Raw genomic sequence first — 18,629 nt, 5'->3', positions numbered from 1 at the left:
CTAGCCCCCCATAAATTTATTTTTATGATTATCTATTTTAATATTTTTATTTTTAAATGGAGGAGGACCTTGAACAGTGCTCAGAGATTATTCCTGGGCTCCTGACACATCAGATCCCCTGATCACCTCTAAGAATGACTCTTGAGTTCAGAGCCAGGACTCAAAAAAACACCAAAAAACACAGTTCATAGATACTAGAAAGACTGAAAAGGACTGTGGCGAACCCTAATGTTATGATATAAATCCAAACATTTTCGAAAAATTTTGAATCTTGTAAAGGAAAAAAGAAATCTGGATTTTATTGCTTTTTGTTTACAATAAATGTGTTCTATATTATATACCATCTTGGCCCAAGCTAACTTTTAAAAAGCTCTAAAGAGTGATTTCAAGGTAGGTTTTTTATATTTAAGTAAAATTTTTATATCTCAAATTCATGATATTTTTATCTCTCTTCTAGATGCTTGTTGAAGATGTCAGCTTCTACATGTGGGAAGTAGATACTGAAGGCTATTTGGTATACAGACAAGATCTTTAAAAGATACACATTCAAGGTAAATAATAGTTATAATCTCATAAACAGTCTTATTTAAATGATTAGAGTTTCCAGATTGTGACTTGCCATGTTACATTTGCTTACATTTTATCCTGTCTAAATGGCCTCACAATCACAAATCATTCACATTCACATTCAGGCACACACTTTTATGCCTCAGAAGGAAGTGTCGAATTTAATTTATGGCAGACAATTGAAAAAAATTATATTCTACTATAGGAAGCATGCAAACTGATTAAGAATGAAGAAGAAACCAAGTACCTCCCATTAAAACTGAGCACAGGGCCCAAGAGGTAGTACAGCACAGCATCCCTCCCTGCCTTGCATGCCGCTGACCTGGATTTGTTCCCAGGCACTGCATTTGATTGTCTGAGCACTGCCAGAACTGATTCCTGAGTACAGAGCCAGGGATAAGTCCTGAGCACTGCTGGGCATGGCCCAAAAGACAAACAAGCAAACCAATTAAAAATAACAAGAACGACAAAAACTGACTATGATTACGTTAGGAAGAGTTTTACTTGAAAAAATAAGCTAGCAGTTTTTTTCTTAAATCTACTTATTAATTGATTCCTGAAGCATGTTAAGAACTTGTTCTGTAGCCAAAGAACTCTGTCATTGATTCTCATTCTCAGACTCTGAATACGAAGTCTCTTTTCACTATTTTTTAATTCCTTTTAGGAAATTTTTCTTCAAAAGACAGAAATACATTTTTTTCAAAAACCAAAATACATCGTCAATAAAAAAGTTTGCCTTTGGAAAAATATCTACGTTTGCCTCTGTGTGAAGCAAATAAAGAAGTTTACAGCCTCTGGTGCAGGAAATTTTTTTCCTTTGTTCTATTTTTCTTTATTCTCTTAGAACACAAGTATTTAGAGTTTATTTTTTCTCCCTAATTTGTGGTTAGCTGCTAAGTGATTTGCTCGTTTTCTGTGATGAATATTATTGTCAGAAATGATTTCTCCTGAAAATATAAGTGATATTATTTCTGATTCGTTTCTATTCTTACATATGGTGAGTTAGTTACTTAATAGAGCTATTTAATTATTTTCTGAATTATTATAATTAGATAATTATTTCCATAGTTCTTTCTAGAATCTAAAATAGATCCTTTTTATTTAAAAAGAATATTCTATTTTTTAAATGTACATTCTACATGTAGAGAGAATAGTAATCACATTCTACGGTTCATACGAGGCTCTCATTTTATTTGTTGTTTTATGATTGTGCTCTCAAAATCTTGGCCTCAGCCCATAAGAATTCGTTTGAATAAGGTGGTCTAAAATAATGTCTACTGCTCTCTTTTCTTTAGTAAATAAGTATTATTTGTGTATGTTTTTTTAAAATTTTCCTTTAAAAACATTCAAGAGAAAGATAAAAATAAATTCAAGGGAAAAGAGAGTAGTGTTAGGAACCTGCACGTGCCCTTCTCTTAGCTTTAATAGTCACCTCTGGTTGAGCTCCTTTTACCTGTGCCTCTACTTTGTACCCTGTCCCTTTATTTACAGGACATTTAACATGCAGAGTGGAACTAGGCATTGTATCATATCTTACCCTTATTCTTTTACTTATGTAATCTTTTTAATAATTTATTTTTCTGTTTTTCATTGCTCTAATGCCCATTTGTATTCATGGCGTGTAGTAACCATGTCTTAACTGCCCTGTTTCCCAGTGGTTTCTGGCCAAATTATTTCAGTTTTCTTTCACAACAACTACTGCTATAATGAACATTTTCATATTTGCTGCGGAATGGAGCTCAGGAGTTCTTTACTCTTTGGGACATATATGCATATATATATATGTATATATATAAATAATATATATATATATAAATAAATCACTGTATCACTGTCATCTATCTCGTTGTTCATCGATTTGCTCGAGCAGGCACCAGTAACATCTCCATTCGTCCCAGCCCTGAGATTTTAGCAGCCTCTCCTTACTCGTCTTTCCTGACGTTTGGAGGCTCTTTCAGGTCAGGGGAATGAGACCTGTTATTGTTACTGTATTTGGCATATTGAATACACCCCAGGGAGCTTGCCAGGCTCTTTCGTGACTTCAAATAAACAAATAATGAAATCGCAAAATACTATATAATTGACTTACAAAGTTCACATGGGGTATCAAATGAGTAAATATTTAACTTGGCAAGAGATAAATAAAAATTGGCTCTCTAACAGTATTTTTTTTAAAAAAAAGGATATTCTCTTAAAAAGATAAACATATATGCATCTCTATGATTATTCCTAGCCATTGCTAGAATTGGTAAAATGTAGGTGAATGGAAATTCTTTCATTACTCTGTTGACATTTCCTCATTAATCAGCTATCCCCTTTAAATATTTTAGGAAGTCTTCCCATTGGGGCTGGAGCAATAATAGCACAGTGGGGAGGGCGTTTGTCTTGCATGCAGCTGACCCAGGTTTGAATCCCAGCATCCCATATGGTCCCCTGAGCACCTCCAAGAGTAATTCCTGAGTGCAGAGCCAGGAGTAACCCCTATGCATTGCCGGGTGTGACCCAATAAGCCAAAAAAAAAAAGTTCCCATTCATAGGGTGTTAGTGGGGAAAAGATAATCCCAGCTTGGGATCCAATTCCTTTACAGGATGGCTAATTATCCATCACAATCAAACCCTCACTACCTTTTATACTTTGCACTTCATTAATCTGTTTCCTGATTCTTTTCTAAGCATTTCTGGCCTTCTGACTCCGTTTACCCCTATGCTATTCATTTTTCCTGAAATATATTAATGTCCTTTTTTAGCTAATCCAATCAGCCCATCTTTAAACTCTAGCTCACAGCCAGTCTCCAAGGAGCTATCGCAGACCAATCTCTCCTCCTCCTTCATGACCTTGCTGCCTTGCCACTCTCATACCCACTGTGCACTGCTAACTCCTGCTGTAATTATTTGTACTTTTTGCTATGTTTTTCATAAATTCAGTATTCACTTTCCCCAAAATGAATGATAAACAACTTGTAAGCAGGAACCACATTCTAAAACTGAGTATATTCTTTTACACACAGTTGATATTTGATACTTGTTGGCTGACTAAATTTTAAAGCCCTCAGCGTGAATACCATTTTGCACAATGACTTCGTTCACTATTAAAGGAAAAAGTATTGCTGAAAACTCAAGATAAAATGAACTACTGCCATTCTTTACAAAAAGTTTTGAATAACAAAAAAATTATACAAATAGACTAGCTCAAGATAAGTTTGCACTTAAATCAACTAGTTACTTAACCAATTATACTTTTAATCCTTACCTGTACAAGAATTATACTAACATCAGTGGGGTGAGGAAATAAATAAAAGCTGGACTCCAACCACGTCTTTTTTTTAATTTCTTTTTTTTTTAATTAATGAATCACCGTGAGGTACAGTTACAAACTTAAGAACTTTCATGTTTGCATTTGGTTTATATCCCTCAACCAGTGCCCATTCTTCCCCACCAATGTTTCCAGTATCCCTCCCACTACCCCAACCCCAACTTCCCCACCACAACCTGCCTCTGTGGCAGAGCATTCCCTTTTGTTCTCTCTCCTGTTGGGTGTTGTAGTTTGCAACAGAGGTATTGAGTGGCCATCATGTTCGGTCTATAGTCTACTTTTGGTATGCAGCTTTCAACCTGAGTGGATCCTCCCAAAATTCTCTACGAGGTGTTCCCTTCTCTATCTCTGCTGCCTTTTCCCCCAGCGTGTGAGGCCAATTTTCAAGCTGTGGGGCAGACTTCCTGGTTCTTATCTCTACTACTCCTGGATGTTAGTGTCCCATTCTGCTACTTTATATTCCACATATTAGTGCATGCGATCTTTCTATGTCTGTCTTTTTCTTTCTGACTCATTTCACTCAACATGATACTTTCCATGTTGATCCACTTATATGCAAATTTCATGACTTCGTCTTTTGTAACAGCTGCATAGTATTCCATTGTGTAGATGTACCAAAGTTTCTTTAACCAGTCATCTGTTTTTGGGCACTCCGTTTTTTTTCCAGATTTTGGCTATTGTAAACAGTGCTGCAATGAATATACAAATGCAGATGTCATTTCTACTGTACCTTTTTGCCTCTCCTGGATATATTCCCAGGAGCCAGCCATGTCTTTAACACTATACTTTAAAGGAGGAAACAGACTTAAAAAACATTTCAGGAAACAAAATTAATACACTGTAGCTAACCTACTGGGTACATTGTAGGGCTGATTTCGCTGGGTCAGGCTCTGGAAACTTCTGTTCAAAAACAAAAAGAGAAAACATAACATTGGAATAAATTCTTAAGAAATCAATTGGAACAAGGGGCCTGAGCGAAATGTAACAAGTAGGGCATTTATTTTGCATGGAGCCCAACCCGGGTTTGAGTCTCAGCATCCCATATGATCCCCTGAGCACCACCCGGAGTAATTCCTGAATGCAGAGCCAGGAGTAACCCCTGAATACTTCCAGGTGTGCCCCCAAAAGAATCACCCCCCCAAAAAAATGTAATTAGGACAAAATGGCAGAAGGGAGATATCAGAAAGAGTAAAAAAGTATAGGTACAAAATAAAACCCTTCTATTGTGTTAAAAGAAATATTAGAGGGTGAAAGACGATAGCAGATGAGCTCATTACCTGTGGTATACAGAGCAAATCAAATAAGGAAACAGACAGCATCAGATAGTGACAGACATGTGTTCCCGGATTTCAAAACTGAAATTATCAGTAAACTAGAAATAGAGGCCCCGGGCACTTTGGTGGAGGTGAAATGAATATTTTTTAATATATATATATATATATATATATATATATATATATATACACACACAGAGAGAGAGAGAGCATGATTGCTAAATATTAGGATAAAGCTTTATACTGAAGACCTTTCCCGAATGCTCTACCAAGTAAATTCTTTAGTCCATGCTCACTAACCCCATAATCCCTGCTAACCTTTTAAATTCCCTAACTTCCAAACATTTTTAGTCTAATGTGTATAATTTATACCTCGTTTTTTGCTTTATTTTTTTTTTTGGGGGGGGGTGGTTGCCACACCTAGCAGTGCTTAGGATTTAATCTCTGTGCTCAGGAATCACTCCTGGCTGATTTGGCAGACCCGATACGGTGCTGGGGTTAGAATCCAGGTTGGCTGCATGCAAGGCAAACACCTTCCTTGGTGCACTATCTCTCCAGTTCAAATACCCCATTGTTTTCATTTGATATTTACCAGTCAGGAGTTTGACTCTCTCTTCCTATCTATGTTGACCTTTTGACTTTTCTTTAAATTGCTTGTCATATTAATTTTTATATTTTGCTTCTTTTCTCTTGATTAAAATGTTCAGAGATTGTTATATATTCTGTTTATTCCCTGTCAGTTTTAGGGATTCCCTACCCTATTCTGTCTGATTGGTCCCTTGTATCTTACTCAATAGGTCCTCAAGCAGTACTTTGTCATTAATCCCAGCTTGGGAATAATTTAAAAATATTCCCTTCTAGGGGCTGGAGCAATAGCGCAGCGGGTCGGGCATTTGCCTTGCACGTGGCCGACCGGGGTTCAATTCTCAGCTTATATGGTTCCCTGAGCACTGCCAGGATAATTCCTGAGTGCAAAGCCAGGAGTAACCTCCGTGCATCATTGGGTGTGACCCAAAAAGCAAAAGTAATAATATTAATAATAATAAATAAAAATAAATAAAAATATTCCCTTCTATTTCTACCCTTAGACAATGTGCACCAATATTGTAAAGCCTGAATGACAACTAGGATTTTAGGGTAGCCAGTGCTTGGTACACTCCAGGCTGCCCTGTTTTGATCACAAATGTTTTCGTGTGGCATGTGTAACCTGTGGCTGTGGTGGGCAGCAATGAGGTGGAGGGAAAGGGTAGAGCATGTAAGAGATGGCTGGGCCTCAGTCCCAGTGCATGCCATCATGGATTAACAAGGGCAGCCCTCTGTGCCTGGGGAGGCCCCCAAAGTGCTTTCTGACTATAAGTACTTGGCTGCGTGTTGGCAGTCAGCTGTGCATTGTGAGGAATCTGGTCTCCTGTTTGGTTGGATTTCAGCAAATACTATTCAGCCCCCAGCTCTGCTGCTCTGCAGTTGGCTTGGGTGGGTGAAGCTCACTTCAGAAGTTGGCCCATAAGATCTGTTTCTAAGAAGACACTGGAAATAGATTCTACCAGCAGGACTGGAGGAGGCACTTAGACGACACTGCCTCTGACTCAAACCCTGTGTGTCTCACAGTTTTTGTCTCCATTCCTGATGGGGTGCAGTGGGGTGGGCTTGGGCTTGAACAGGGCAGTGTTCCCTGTATCAGCAGTCTCCGATGCTTTCCTGGAGCAGGTTTCCAGGCTTCAGAGTGCCATTCCAGACAACAGCAGATAGGTCCATGCTGGGTTTTCTCCCTGGCCAAGGGATTCCCTACCCTATTCTGTCTGATTGTTCCCTTGTATCTTACTCAATAGGTCCTCAAGCAGTATTTTGTCATTAATCCCAGCTTGGGTGTAGAATTTTGCAAGGATCACAGGAAAAGGCTGACACAGGGCGGCTGAAATGATAGCACAGTGGGTAAGGCTTTGCCTTGCACATGGCCAACCTGGATGCGATTCCCAACATCCCATGTGGTCCCCCGAGCACGGCCAGGAGTAATTCCTGAGTGCAGAGCCAGGACTAACCCCTGTGCATCATCGCCAAGTGTGACCCAAAAAAGAAAAAAGGCTGAAACTGGATTTGCTGTATTCCATCATCTTGGTTTTGCCATCAGAAATGCATTTTGATCCCACATATGTGTAGAGAGCCTTTCTACTCGCTAATGAGAAGGGAGAGTTTGAGTCCCCTCTCTTGAAATATGGCTGCCTTGATAATTACAAAGTAATGAAAGTGACTCTGATGTTCTTAGCAGCTTAGGCATAAAAAGATGAACAGAGAAGCACTCCCTTTGTCCCGCCTCTCAGCAAGCTGAACTCTGCCCTAACCTAGAAACAACATCAGTACTATTTGTTACTCAGCAACAAATAGCTAATACTAACCGAGTGTGTTTTCAAAATGGTTTGGAAAAGACATTTTTAGCATTGAAGGGAGTTCACTCCTCCAGGAAAGTTTCCATTGTACTGTGTCATGCTCCCAAAGCTATAATAAACTACCTGCTTTGCACAGAGCAACCCATGGCATCATTTGAGAATGTTTCTCTGTAGTCATTTTAGCATGTAGGTATTCTATAAATAAGTCATCATGTCCTTCATTCTTCTGTGCTTAAACATCTAGGTTATTCATATTTTACTGTTTTGGTAAAAGCCTTTTTTTCTGTTGAGTTGTATCTGGAGATTTTTGTTTGGAGTAGAATCACTGTCCCATAGCATATGAAAATTTTAGTTACTTATTTATGCTAACTTCTAAAAAATTAAATATTTAACATTTTCCTTTTTTGCTCCCTCTCTATTTTTCCCTTTCCTTCCTCTTGTTATTGTGATGAATAGAACTCACATCATTTGGTTGCAGTACTTTAACACGTGTGCACCAGAGGTCCCACTCATTCATTGTGTTGTTGGGGCTCATTTTGGTCGAAGTGCTTGCCAATCTTCTCCCACTCAATGTTGTATTTGCACGTATTTACTTGAGATGCAATGAAGATCACGTTGTGGTTTGGGCACTCCAAATAGCACAGCTATTGAGGTTATACTCAGGCTGGAGCGATACCACAGCAGGTAGAGCATTTACCTTGCACGTGGCCGACTGGGTTTGATTCCTCTGTCCCTCTCAGAGAGCCCGGCAAGCTACCAAGAGTATCCCTCCCTCATGGCAGAGCCCAGCAAGCTCTCCGTGGCGTATTCAGTATGCCAAAAACAGTAACAACAAGTCTCACAGTGGAAACATCACTGGTGCCCGCTTGAGCAAATTGAACAACAGGACGATAGTGCTACTCAGGCTTGTAGGAGAATGCCAGGGATAGAATTTGTAGTCACACTGACTGCAGGCATGTGAATCAGGCTCTTTGGCCACTGAGCTGTCCCTGGACCCAGAGACAGACATAGAAAGATTGCACTCATATGCGGAATATAATGTAGCAGAGAGGTACGAGCTAGCAATGATGCAACTTCTGGCAGAAATTTCTCTGGACTCAGTTACTATAATACTAAAATACAGAAATCCAAAACCTCACGGCCACTATTGTGGACACACGACCTCATATCCCTTCATTCTCAGCAATGGAAAACAGATTATCAAATGCTTCCTTTCCAGCAGGTCTGACCTTGGGGGCGGGGGGGATCTCCAAACAATAATAGTAAGCTTTTTGTTGAAATATTGAATGTAATCAAAGTAGAGAGAAAGTAAAGTGAAATTTATCAGCTACGCTGGGGTGGGGGGGGGGAGGTTTACTGTGGTTCTTGGTGTTGGTGGTGGAATATGTGCACTGGTGAAGGGATGGGTGTTTGAGCATTGTGTAACTGAGACGAGCCTGAAAGCTTTGTAACTTTCCACATGGTGATTCAATTAAAATATATATACATGTGTGTGTGTGTATATATATATATAGATACATATATATATATATTTTCCTTTTAGATTTTATTGGGGGAGAGAAGGTAATGGTAGGGCCAGACTCAACAGTGCTCAGGGCTTCTTCCTGGTTCCCTGCTCAGTAATAAGTCCTGATGATACTCAGGCAACACAGGCTATGCCAGGGATGTTGAACCAGGGTTGTCAGTGTGCAAGGCACGTTCTTTAACCTTTGTACTGTCCCTCCACCCCCTCCTTTTCAAATTGTTATTGCTAAAATGTAAGGTTGAACTGCAGAGCTGTTTTCACTTTCTGCCAAGAATGAACACTTATTTGCCTTCTTTGTTAGGTGGATTGTGTCCTCCATATCTAACACTAAAATACGGTTTCTTGTGATCTCATGGTGGTGCTACCACTGTAAACTAGTTTTGTTTTTCAGTGTTCCTGTGCCTTAGCTTCTCCGTATACAGAATGAGAACTTGAGTTTTACTTATTTCACATCATTGTCAGGAAAAAATAAAATGATGCCCAGAAAACATGTGGTTTGGTATTAAACAGTAAAAGAATCTAAGTAAGTTTATATTTTACTCAGAAATTATAGTGATTTTACATTTTTGTTATCTCTTCATATGTATGAAACATTCTAACTTTCTTGGCCTCAAAACCAACACATGACCTTTCTTGTATTATTGCATTTTGAAACTTACTATCACATAGAAGCTGTGTTTATTTTTTCTGCTACCTAGAAGTAATCCATATAGCTACCTTTAATTAAAATGTTTTAATGTTACTTTGTTTACTTGTTTTTTATGAAAACATTGTGCCAGGAACCCTGTTATATCCAGGACTCGGTAAGACATGGTGCCTTTCTTAAGCTTTGTTCCAAGTCTCAGACAGTAGAAGCTACAGTAGAAGCTAAACAATACTAAAACAGTCTCCGGGGATCCAGAGTTCCCCGGAGAAAAAGAACCAGTAAGGGATTTATAGATACAGATAAATGTATATGTATGTATTGATTCATTTCAGAATATTGGTTTACATGGTTATTGACTAGCAAATGTGAACTTTGTAATGGTGCCAACTGGCTGAAAACAATTGGGCAGAAGCTGATGCTTCAGTGAGGCAGAATTTCTTCTTCAGGGAAATCTCAGCTTTCTTGTTACAATCTTAGAATTGATTGGCTGAGCTTAGAGTTTAAAGAGGGCCCCTTTGACTGTCAAAGTGTAATCTTTTTAACTTAAAGTAAATACATTGTGATGTAAGCATTTATTTTTTAAAAATTACAAGATACCTTCCTGTGAGTTCTACCTATAATTATAAGCTGCTCTTACAAAATATGGTTAAATTACCTATCACTGAAGTATGACTACATCAAACATTTTTACTTTTAAAGAAAAATATATGCTTTCCAAATGAATGTTGACTTCAAAAGGATTGTTTTAAAGATTATATTTATATTTTATGATGTTATTTTGAACCTCATCTCCTAGATTTGCCTTCTGAACTAGAAATTCCTTCTTTTGGCTACCTATATAGTCCCATCACCTTTAAAACTTTGCTTAAATGTCACTACAGTATGTCCTGTCTGTCCATTCTATTTTAAACTGCAACTCTCTTCTACCTTGCCTTGTTTTTTTTTTTTCATAGCATTTAAATTTTCTATAGGGCTGTGTAATGTACATATTTAAGTATGCCTACAGTAGAAGCTAAACAATACTAAAACAGTGGCTTTTGTAGTCCAATATAAAAAATATAATTAAATAAAACTTTTTTAAAAATCCTTTAGATATCAATCTCTGGCTAGATGTTACTTATGTACATATTTTTATAAAATATGCTGATAGATAAGTAGGTCTTTCGTTTACTTTGCTTACAATACCTGTATCCATCTTTTCATTTTTGGAACCTAAGAGCAAAGTCAGTTTCAATTCAAAGACCCTGCTTGCGTAGTAAGTCTGATTATCTATATAAAAAAAAAAGTATCAAAATAAGTATAAATCAAACTGTTTTGTTTTAAGAAATGTTTGGTTTCATTACACCTGTACTATGAAGCAATCCTAAAGGAAAACAGTACAAGAACTTCTAAATTCTCACTTCTGATCTAAATTGTTTCCCTTCATGTTTCTATAATTGTGTGTGTGTGTGTGTGTGTGTTGGTGTTGGTGTTGTTTTGGTACCACACCCGAAGGTACTCTGAGGGCTATTTCATCTTAGTGCTTGGGAGTCATTCCCCTTTGTTTAGAGAAGCTTGCTTAGAGAAGTATGAGCAATGAAGAAACTAAGAGAAGGTGGGAGCGATAGGGGGCACGTCTCATTTGAGATGTGGGTGACTCTCCAGAATGGTGAATGCACCCTGGAGGTATTTTTTAAGTTCAGCTTTTGTTCTTTTTTTTTTTTTTTTTTGGTGGGGTGGGGATAGTGGTGAAGGGTCACACCTAGCAGTACTCAGGGACTACTCCAGGCTGTGACTGTGTGTGGTGCTGGGGAGGGAACCCAATATGCGCCATGCAGAGCTCCCAGGCAGCCCATGGACGGTACTTTTTAAATCCAATTTTAAAAATGCTTTTTTTAATTAAGTATTAGACAAAATAATTTAAAAGCATATTTACATCCAAACTGTGGGATTATTGTAGGAACTCTATAAACAGTAAAAGAGATTACCCCCTCCCCCCACACATGGGGGTTTATTACCTATTTGGGGAAACAAATAATAAGCAATAAAATAATTAAATAGTGTTTCCAAAAGTGGCATGGTTTTAAAAGGAAAATAAAATATGGTAAGTAGAAAGTAAGTAGAGAAGGACTGTTTTGAGAAGAAGGTCAGGAAACACTTCTCCAAGGAAATGATGTTTCCTCAGAAACCTCCTGAGTGATGGAGAAGGCACCATGTCTAGTGGAAGAGTTTGGAGTGAAATGGAATTGCAGGTGGAGAGCTTTGGGGTCAGCATGAATATTGTGTGAGGCGCAGCAACAAATCTCATGGGCCGATATGAAGAAAATAAAGAATAAAATAAATCTGAAGAGATAGAAAGGGTGGACAAATGAGGGTTAAAGGCCCAATAAGAAATTTTAAGATTAAGTTTAAGATTGGTACGAATTATTGGTGGCTTTTAAACATGGGATTGTTGTGCTTGTGAAATGCAAAGCATCTTTGAAAAAAACATATCGAATCATAGATTAGTGCTATTAATAGTCTGAAATAATTAAAAGCAGAAACTAAATTAGATGGCATTTTAAATTTAAAAATTAACATTTGGTTGCTCATACAAGGAAGATGATTTTTTAATATTCAAAAAGTGCTAACAATTTAATTTCAGAAAAAATCTCATTGCATAAAAGATATGTATAGTATATATGTATGTGATGGGGGCGGGGCTTTGGGGAGGGCTGGGTGCCGGTGGTGGGTGGGGGTTTGTGAACCCCCGACGTGGGGGTAGGATGTGGAGTGGGGTGTGGGGAAGCGCGAGCCAGCCACTGAGGGCTCCTCTGGTTAACTGGTGCCCAAGGTGGGGCGACCTGGGGCCTGGCCAGGGTCAGAGCACCCCAGGTGCAGAGTCTCCTGAGCTTCTGTGGGGGGTGGGGGTAGGGTGAAGAGTCCAGCTTTGGAGGGGAAGAGGGGCTCCAGGCCACCAGTCCAGCTTGACCTCCAGCTCTCAGGTTGCAAGTAGGGGTTAAAGGTAGCTGCGGGTGGGGCTGGGGGCTAGAATTAGGATCATTTTTTTTTCCCTGTACTCTACCCCCCTCACCACTCTCTTGCTGGGGGGAGGGGAGGAAGGCGGGGAGCACTCACCCCGTCATCAGAAAAGAACATCTCAACCCAAGTTTCTGCACTGTGTTGGCATGGCTGAAGGGTGGGGGTGGTGTGGGCTGGGGGAAGGTCATGAATTCTTGGCAGCTTGGCTTGTGCGGGTGGTAAGAGGGCCCGGGGCCTCCGCACCTTTTTTCTTTAGTTCCCTCTGGGGCGGGAACACTGCATAACAGAACCTTTCCCCTCCAATCGCACAGATGAGAACACCGAGGCCCCCAGTGACTAGCTCCTGGGGGCAGATGCTTCTTGGGAGTGTGTGTGTGTGTGTGCTGGGACTTGACTCACTTGTGTTTGGAGAAGATAGACTTTGTGCAACTCAAGGACCCCCTCTGTGACCTGAGCTGGTGAAAATAACCTTGGGTTATTTTTTGTATGTGTAGCACAGCGGGTAGGGCATTTGCCTTGCACACAGCTGAACTCGGTTCCATTCTGCCATCCCTCTTGGAGTGCCTGGCAAGCTATCCGTGGAGTATTCGATATGCCAAAAACAGTAACAAGTCTCAATATGGAGACATTACTGGTGCCCGCTTGAGCAAATCGATGAGCAACGGGATCACACTGTTATAGTGATAGTTTATCAAAGTAGAAGTACAAATGACTAACAAACATTAAAATACTCAATTTTCCAACCTTTTCCTTAAATTGTGATAACATTTTTTGTAGTGATTTACTGTTTCCTGTTACTGTGTTTTGCTATTTTTGTTGTTATTGTTTTTGAGCATCTTTTTTTAATTATTCATGATTCAATGTAATGATGTGACATGATTATTTACAGTGTATATTATTAATGTGTATCTGTGTCTGTTCATGTGTGTCTGTCTCAGTGTTATGTCAGTGTCTGTTTTTTTGTCTTATAGATTTATTTGTTTAGTTAGTTTTTATCTATTTTTTACATGAATCACTGTAAGGTACAGTTACAGACTTACAAACTTTGGTGCTTACATTTCAGTCACACAATGATCGAGCATCCATCCCTCTACCAGTGCCCATTCTCCACCATCAATGATGAAAATATCCCTCCCACCAACCCCACCTCGCCTCTGTGGCAGGGCATTCCCTTTTGCACTCTCTCTCTCCTTTTGGGTGTTGTGGTTTGCAGTTGTGTGGAGTGCCATCATGTTCAGTCTATAGTCTTACTGCTCACATCTCCATCCAGAGTGGGCCCTCTAAAACTTTTTGGTATATCTACACAATGGATTACTATGCAGCTGTTAGAAAGGATGAAGTCATGAAATTTGCATATAAGTGGATCAACATGGAGAGTATCATGTTACATGAAATGAGTCAGAAAGAGAGGGGCAGACATAGAAAGATTGCACTCATTTGTGAATATAAAGTAACAGAATACGAGACTTACACCAAGAATAGTAGAGATGTTTACCAGGAAGATTGCTCCACAGCTTGCAAGCCAGCCTCACATGCTGGGGGATGGGGGGAGGGAAAGGCAGCTCAGATAGAGAAGGGATCACTAAGTAAAGGGTGCTTGCAGTCTCTGTTTTGTTAGGAATGCTGAAAGTAGGAATCCAAAAGGCAAGTGTGTGTGTGTGTGTGTGCGCGTGCAATGGGTCCCTGAAGGGGTGTGTGTGTGTGTGTGTGTGTGTGTAATGGGTCCCTGGCACATTGGAGTGAAGCTAAGCATATATCTATCACTGACATATTGTAAACCATGGTTCAACAAAACTGTACATTTTGTACATCAAATGAACAGCCAACCAGAATATAATGCTGTAGTGGGTTAATGGGAAAGCCCTGGTACTATATCTTTCTTCCTCTTTGGGCACCTCTGGGTGTGACCCAAGTCTCTCCTGCCCCCCCAAAAACACAAAATTAACTTTATACATGCATTGTATAAAATATTCAAAAAAAATGTATTGACTGGCTACAAAAAAGATCAGAGGATGAAAATGTGGCACCAATAAGGACATTCCCAAAAAATGAGTCATGGGCCACAGAGATAGCTCAAAAGCTTGGAGCCCAGAACCCCAGGTTCTTTCCCCAGCACCTCATGGTCCCCTGAGCTCCACCAAGAGGGATCCCCGAGCAACTTCAAGTAGCCCGAGTACTACCAAGTGCGGACTCCCCAAACCAAATCTGCCGGCAAAACACAACCGAGTCACACGCCCAGAATACAGTTCTGCAAGTGGAGAGACCAGGCTGTGTTAGGATGCTGGAGGCAAAAGAGAGTCCAAGTATGTTTCAAGTTTGCTAAATCCTCACAACAGTGTTGACTTATCTTTATTTTTCACGTAGCCCTTCTCTGCTCTCTGCACCTAATTCTAACAACTCAGCTCACCCTGTTCCCCTAAGTATAATTACAGAAAAAGCCTGTAGCAACTTAGGGTATGTTACATTACAGTCTTTAGATAATATCTTTTCCATCATTCTGAGATCTGTACCGAGGGGTCCCTTGCCACTACATTTCTCCAACACTAATTATCTTCATTTACTCTCTGGTAAATTTGTTAGATCTCAGTTGCTTTTTGCTAGAGTTTAGGGACATATGTGAATCCTAATGTTGCTGAATATGCATTATGTGTTTCTCAATGAAAGATGGAAAGGAAAGAGATACGGGGGAAAAAAAGGAAAAACACGGTAGCTGAGAGAGGAGAAACAGCGAAGTATGCAATAAACTATAGAAGCAAAATGTGTGATTCAGTGAAGTACAAACCTAGGAAAAACACAAAACAACAAAGAAGATGAATTATGAGCTGACAGACATAAGGAGTGTTTGTTTCAGAGTCGGGAGAGAGTACAGGTCAAGGTGCTTGCCTTGTATCCCTCCAACTGTATTTTAAATCGTATTTAACTGGACCACATCGGTGTCCACACCCACCCACCAACCTCAGCCTGCACCACATATTTGTTCTTCTGGGCACAGAGCCAGGAATAGCCCCAGAACACTGTTGGGTGTGGCCCTGACCCACACCCCACCCTCCCCCAAAAGGGCCTATGTTTCAGAGCACTAATTGAAAGAATGTAAGAGTGACTAGGCATTACCTTAAGTAAAATAAAGATTTAAGTGAAAAGAGCAAATCTACCAAAGAAAGAAGAATATGATGAGCAAGAATTTTGTGTATGTGCATAGGTAGATGTATATAAATTGAGAGAAGCATTGAAGAAAAGTTAAAATAAAAAACAAATATTTAAACATTGCATTTAAAAACAAAAACCAGCAATTTGAATACGTTTTGAAACAAAATTCCATAGGCCAGGAAAATTAACCCAGAACTGTCAATCTGGCGAGATATCTTATGAAGTTGTTGACTTTAAGCAGGAAGGGAAAATGCTGAAGTCTCTGATGAGAGGGAAAAATCTTCAGGCTTATCTCTTTGTTATGCATGTCTACATTTTGTTCCATTTCACAGTTAAGTAACTTAGAAATTCCAGGATCTTATAGAAAACAAAGTGTTTTAAATTTGTATGTCTACAGGCGTAAATTTTAAAGTTAATAGAAGTAGTGTCACCAAATACCTCTGTTCTATAAGTTATAGTAAAAGAGTTTCTTTAAGCAAATTGAATTTTAATTAAGTGTCTCCAGTTATATTTCTTCATGGATTTATTAAACATCTTTATATTGAATACATAATTATTCCAAATTGAAGTGACTTTTAACCCTAATTAATAACTGTATCTTTTCATTGGAATAATCTGTCATAAATTGTTTAATTTTTACCAATATACATATTTTTATCATTGTCTAAAACTGAATTTATCATCAGAGTAGGCCTGATAGCTATATTTTATACATGACTGCCTATATATATTCTTGTATTTGAAACATAATGCCCTATATTACTTAGTAATAAAACTATAAGTTAAGAGCCCCTTCTTGTTGAAGATGTTCGTTTTTCTTTCCCATCTAAATTCCCAACTAAATTTTTAATGTGTACTTTATTTAAAAATCAATAAATAAATGCAGGCCAGGGGATGACTGTAAGGACTGGAGCCCGTGCTTTGCATGCAGGAGCCCTGTGTTTCATCCCTGGCACCACATGGACTCGGGAGCACTGTTGCAGTCCTTGAGTGCTTCCAAGTTGTGGCACAAAAAAAAAAGCATAAGTACTATTTGTTCACAGTGTCGTTGAATAGTAGGTAATGTTAATCTAATTGCATCTCAGAAAGGAAAACAAAGTTATAACTTTTTCACTACAAGCATTATTCAAATTTCTTCATTACAAATTGAGTCCTTCAAGCTTAGTTTTCACACAAATCTGTTGCTACTTTTATCATCATCATCATCCCGTTGATCGTCAAATTTCTCAAGTGGCCTCAGTAATGTCCCATTCGTCCTAGCCCTGAGATTTTAGAACCCTCTCTTTACTTGTCCTTCCCAACAATGCCACATTGGAGACTCTTTCAGGGTCAGGGGAATGAGACCCATCATTGTTACTGGTTTGGGCATATGAATACGCCATGGGGAGTTTGCAAGGCTCTCCCATGTGGACAGGAAACTTTTGGTAGCTTGCCTGGTTCTCCCAGAGGGAGAATGAGGCTATAAGATGTTGTGCGCTTCCGGGACCTTGGTTTTATGGTCTCTGGATGCTACTTTTATATTGTCTTATATGTCTATAGGGATGGAGCGATAGCACAGTGGGTAGGGCATTTGCCTTGCACGTGGCCGACCCGGGTTCAGTTCCTCTGTCCCTCTCTGAGAGTCCGGCAAGCTACCTAGAGTATCCCGCCTGCACGGCAGAGCCTGGCAAGCTACCCGTGGCATATTCAGTATTCCAAACACAGTAAAACATTTCACAATGGTGACGTTACTGGTGCCCACTCAATTGCAAATCAATGAGCAACAGGATGACAGTGCTACAGTGCTAAAATGGAGAGTAAGTTGAGGGGCCAGAGAGATAGTCCAGTGGGGAACGCAATTGAGGCAGACCTGGATTTGATCCTTGGTCCCTCAGATGGTCCTGCAAGCCCTGCCAGGAGTGACCACTGAGGGAAAAGCCAGGAGTAAGACCTGAGCACAGCAGGTGTGGCCAAAACAAACAAAACCAAAAAGCAAAGTGTTGGTTTCTTGGAGCCTAGATGCAGTTTTTTATTCTTGCAAATTTTAGTTATAATCCTTCTATTCATCGATGCTGAGCTTTAATCCCACATACAAGGCCTGTGCTTTATCACTGAGCTGAAGGTCCCTACCACTATTCCTCATTATTAATGCTCTAGAAATACTCTTATCTTTAGGTAGCTACACGCATTCACACACACACAAGGGATGGTCATGCAAGTCTAAATTCACCCATCACTGCCTGGCTAAAATGACCAGCCAGTAGACTCCTGGGGTCGTTCTGCACAGTTGCTTGCCAGGGGTCAGACTTGGGACACAATACTGCATGGCTATAGGGTTTCCTCTGGCACACCACGTGCCTGCCTGGCTCACACTTCCCAGTCATGTTGCTGGCACATTTTTAAATTTTAGTTGCATTAATTGCCAGACCTAGCACCCCTTTCTGTGGTGCCTTCACTCATCTGGCTGTGGTGTGGTCAGAATCCCTAACAGAATCCCAGTTAGCGCCAGGGGTTGCTAACTGCAGTTTCCAGTTTCCAGCTCACACTTGGACACATGTGGGACACTCGGGATTTGAATTTATGATCACGCACATACAAGGCAGGCACTCTAGCCATTGCTCTTTCTCTGGGCCACCTTTTAAATTCTTTTTTTTTATTATTTGTTGCTATTTTCACAGTTTCCCTTATGATATCCTTAGAGTCAGTGTCAGTTTCTGCCCTGCTGGTGAACCCCTCTATCATACTTTTTAGTTTAATTGTTCTATTCTTAAGCTCTTTGATTTCTGCTCCTGCT

The 18,629-nt window shown here is 39.7% G+C and overlaps 1 protein-coding gene across 4 annotated transcripts in view; it reads left to right on the top strand.

The window, feature by feature from the left end:
- MBD5 (methyl-CpG binding domain protein 5) overlaps positions 1–18,629 on the top strand; it is a 459,774-nt gene that overhangs the window by 142,698 nt on the left and 298,447 nt on the right. For all 4 annotated transcript variants that reach the window (XM_055123313.1, XM_055123194.1, XM_055123379.1 and 1 more), the window contains exon 2: positions 458–551. The gene's annotated coding sequence lies outside the window, so the exon portion shown is untranslated. The remainder of the gene's footprint in view (positions 1–457; positions 552–18,629) is intronic.

Source organism: Sorex araneus, chromosome 1, assembly GCF_027595985.1.
Source record: "Sorex araneus isolate mSorAra2 chromosome 1, mSorAra2.pri, whole genome shotgun sequence".
NCBI lineage: Eukaryota > Metazoa > Chordata > Mammalia > Eulipotyphla > Soricidae > Sorex > Sorex araneus.
The sequence above is the reverse complement of the archived record's forward strand: the minus strand, read 5'-3'. Positions and strand labels throughout refer to the sequence as shown.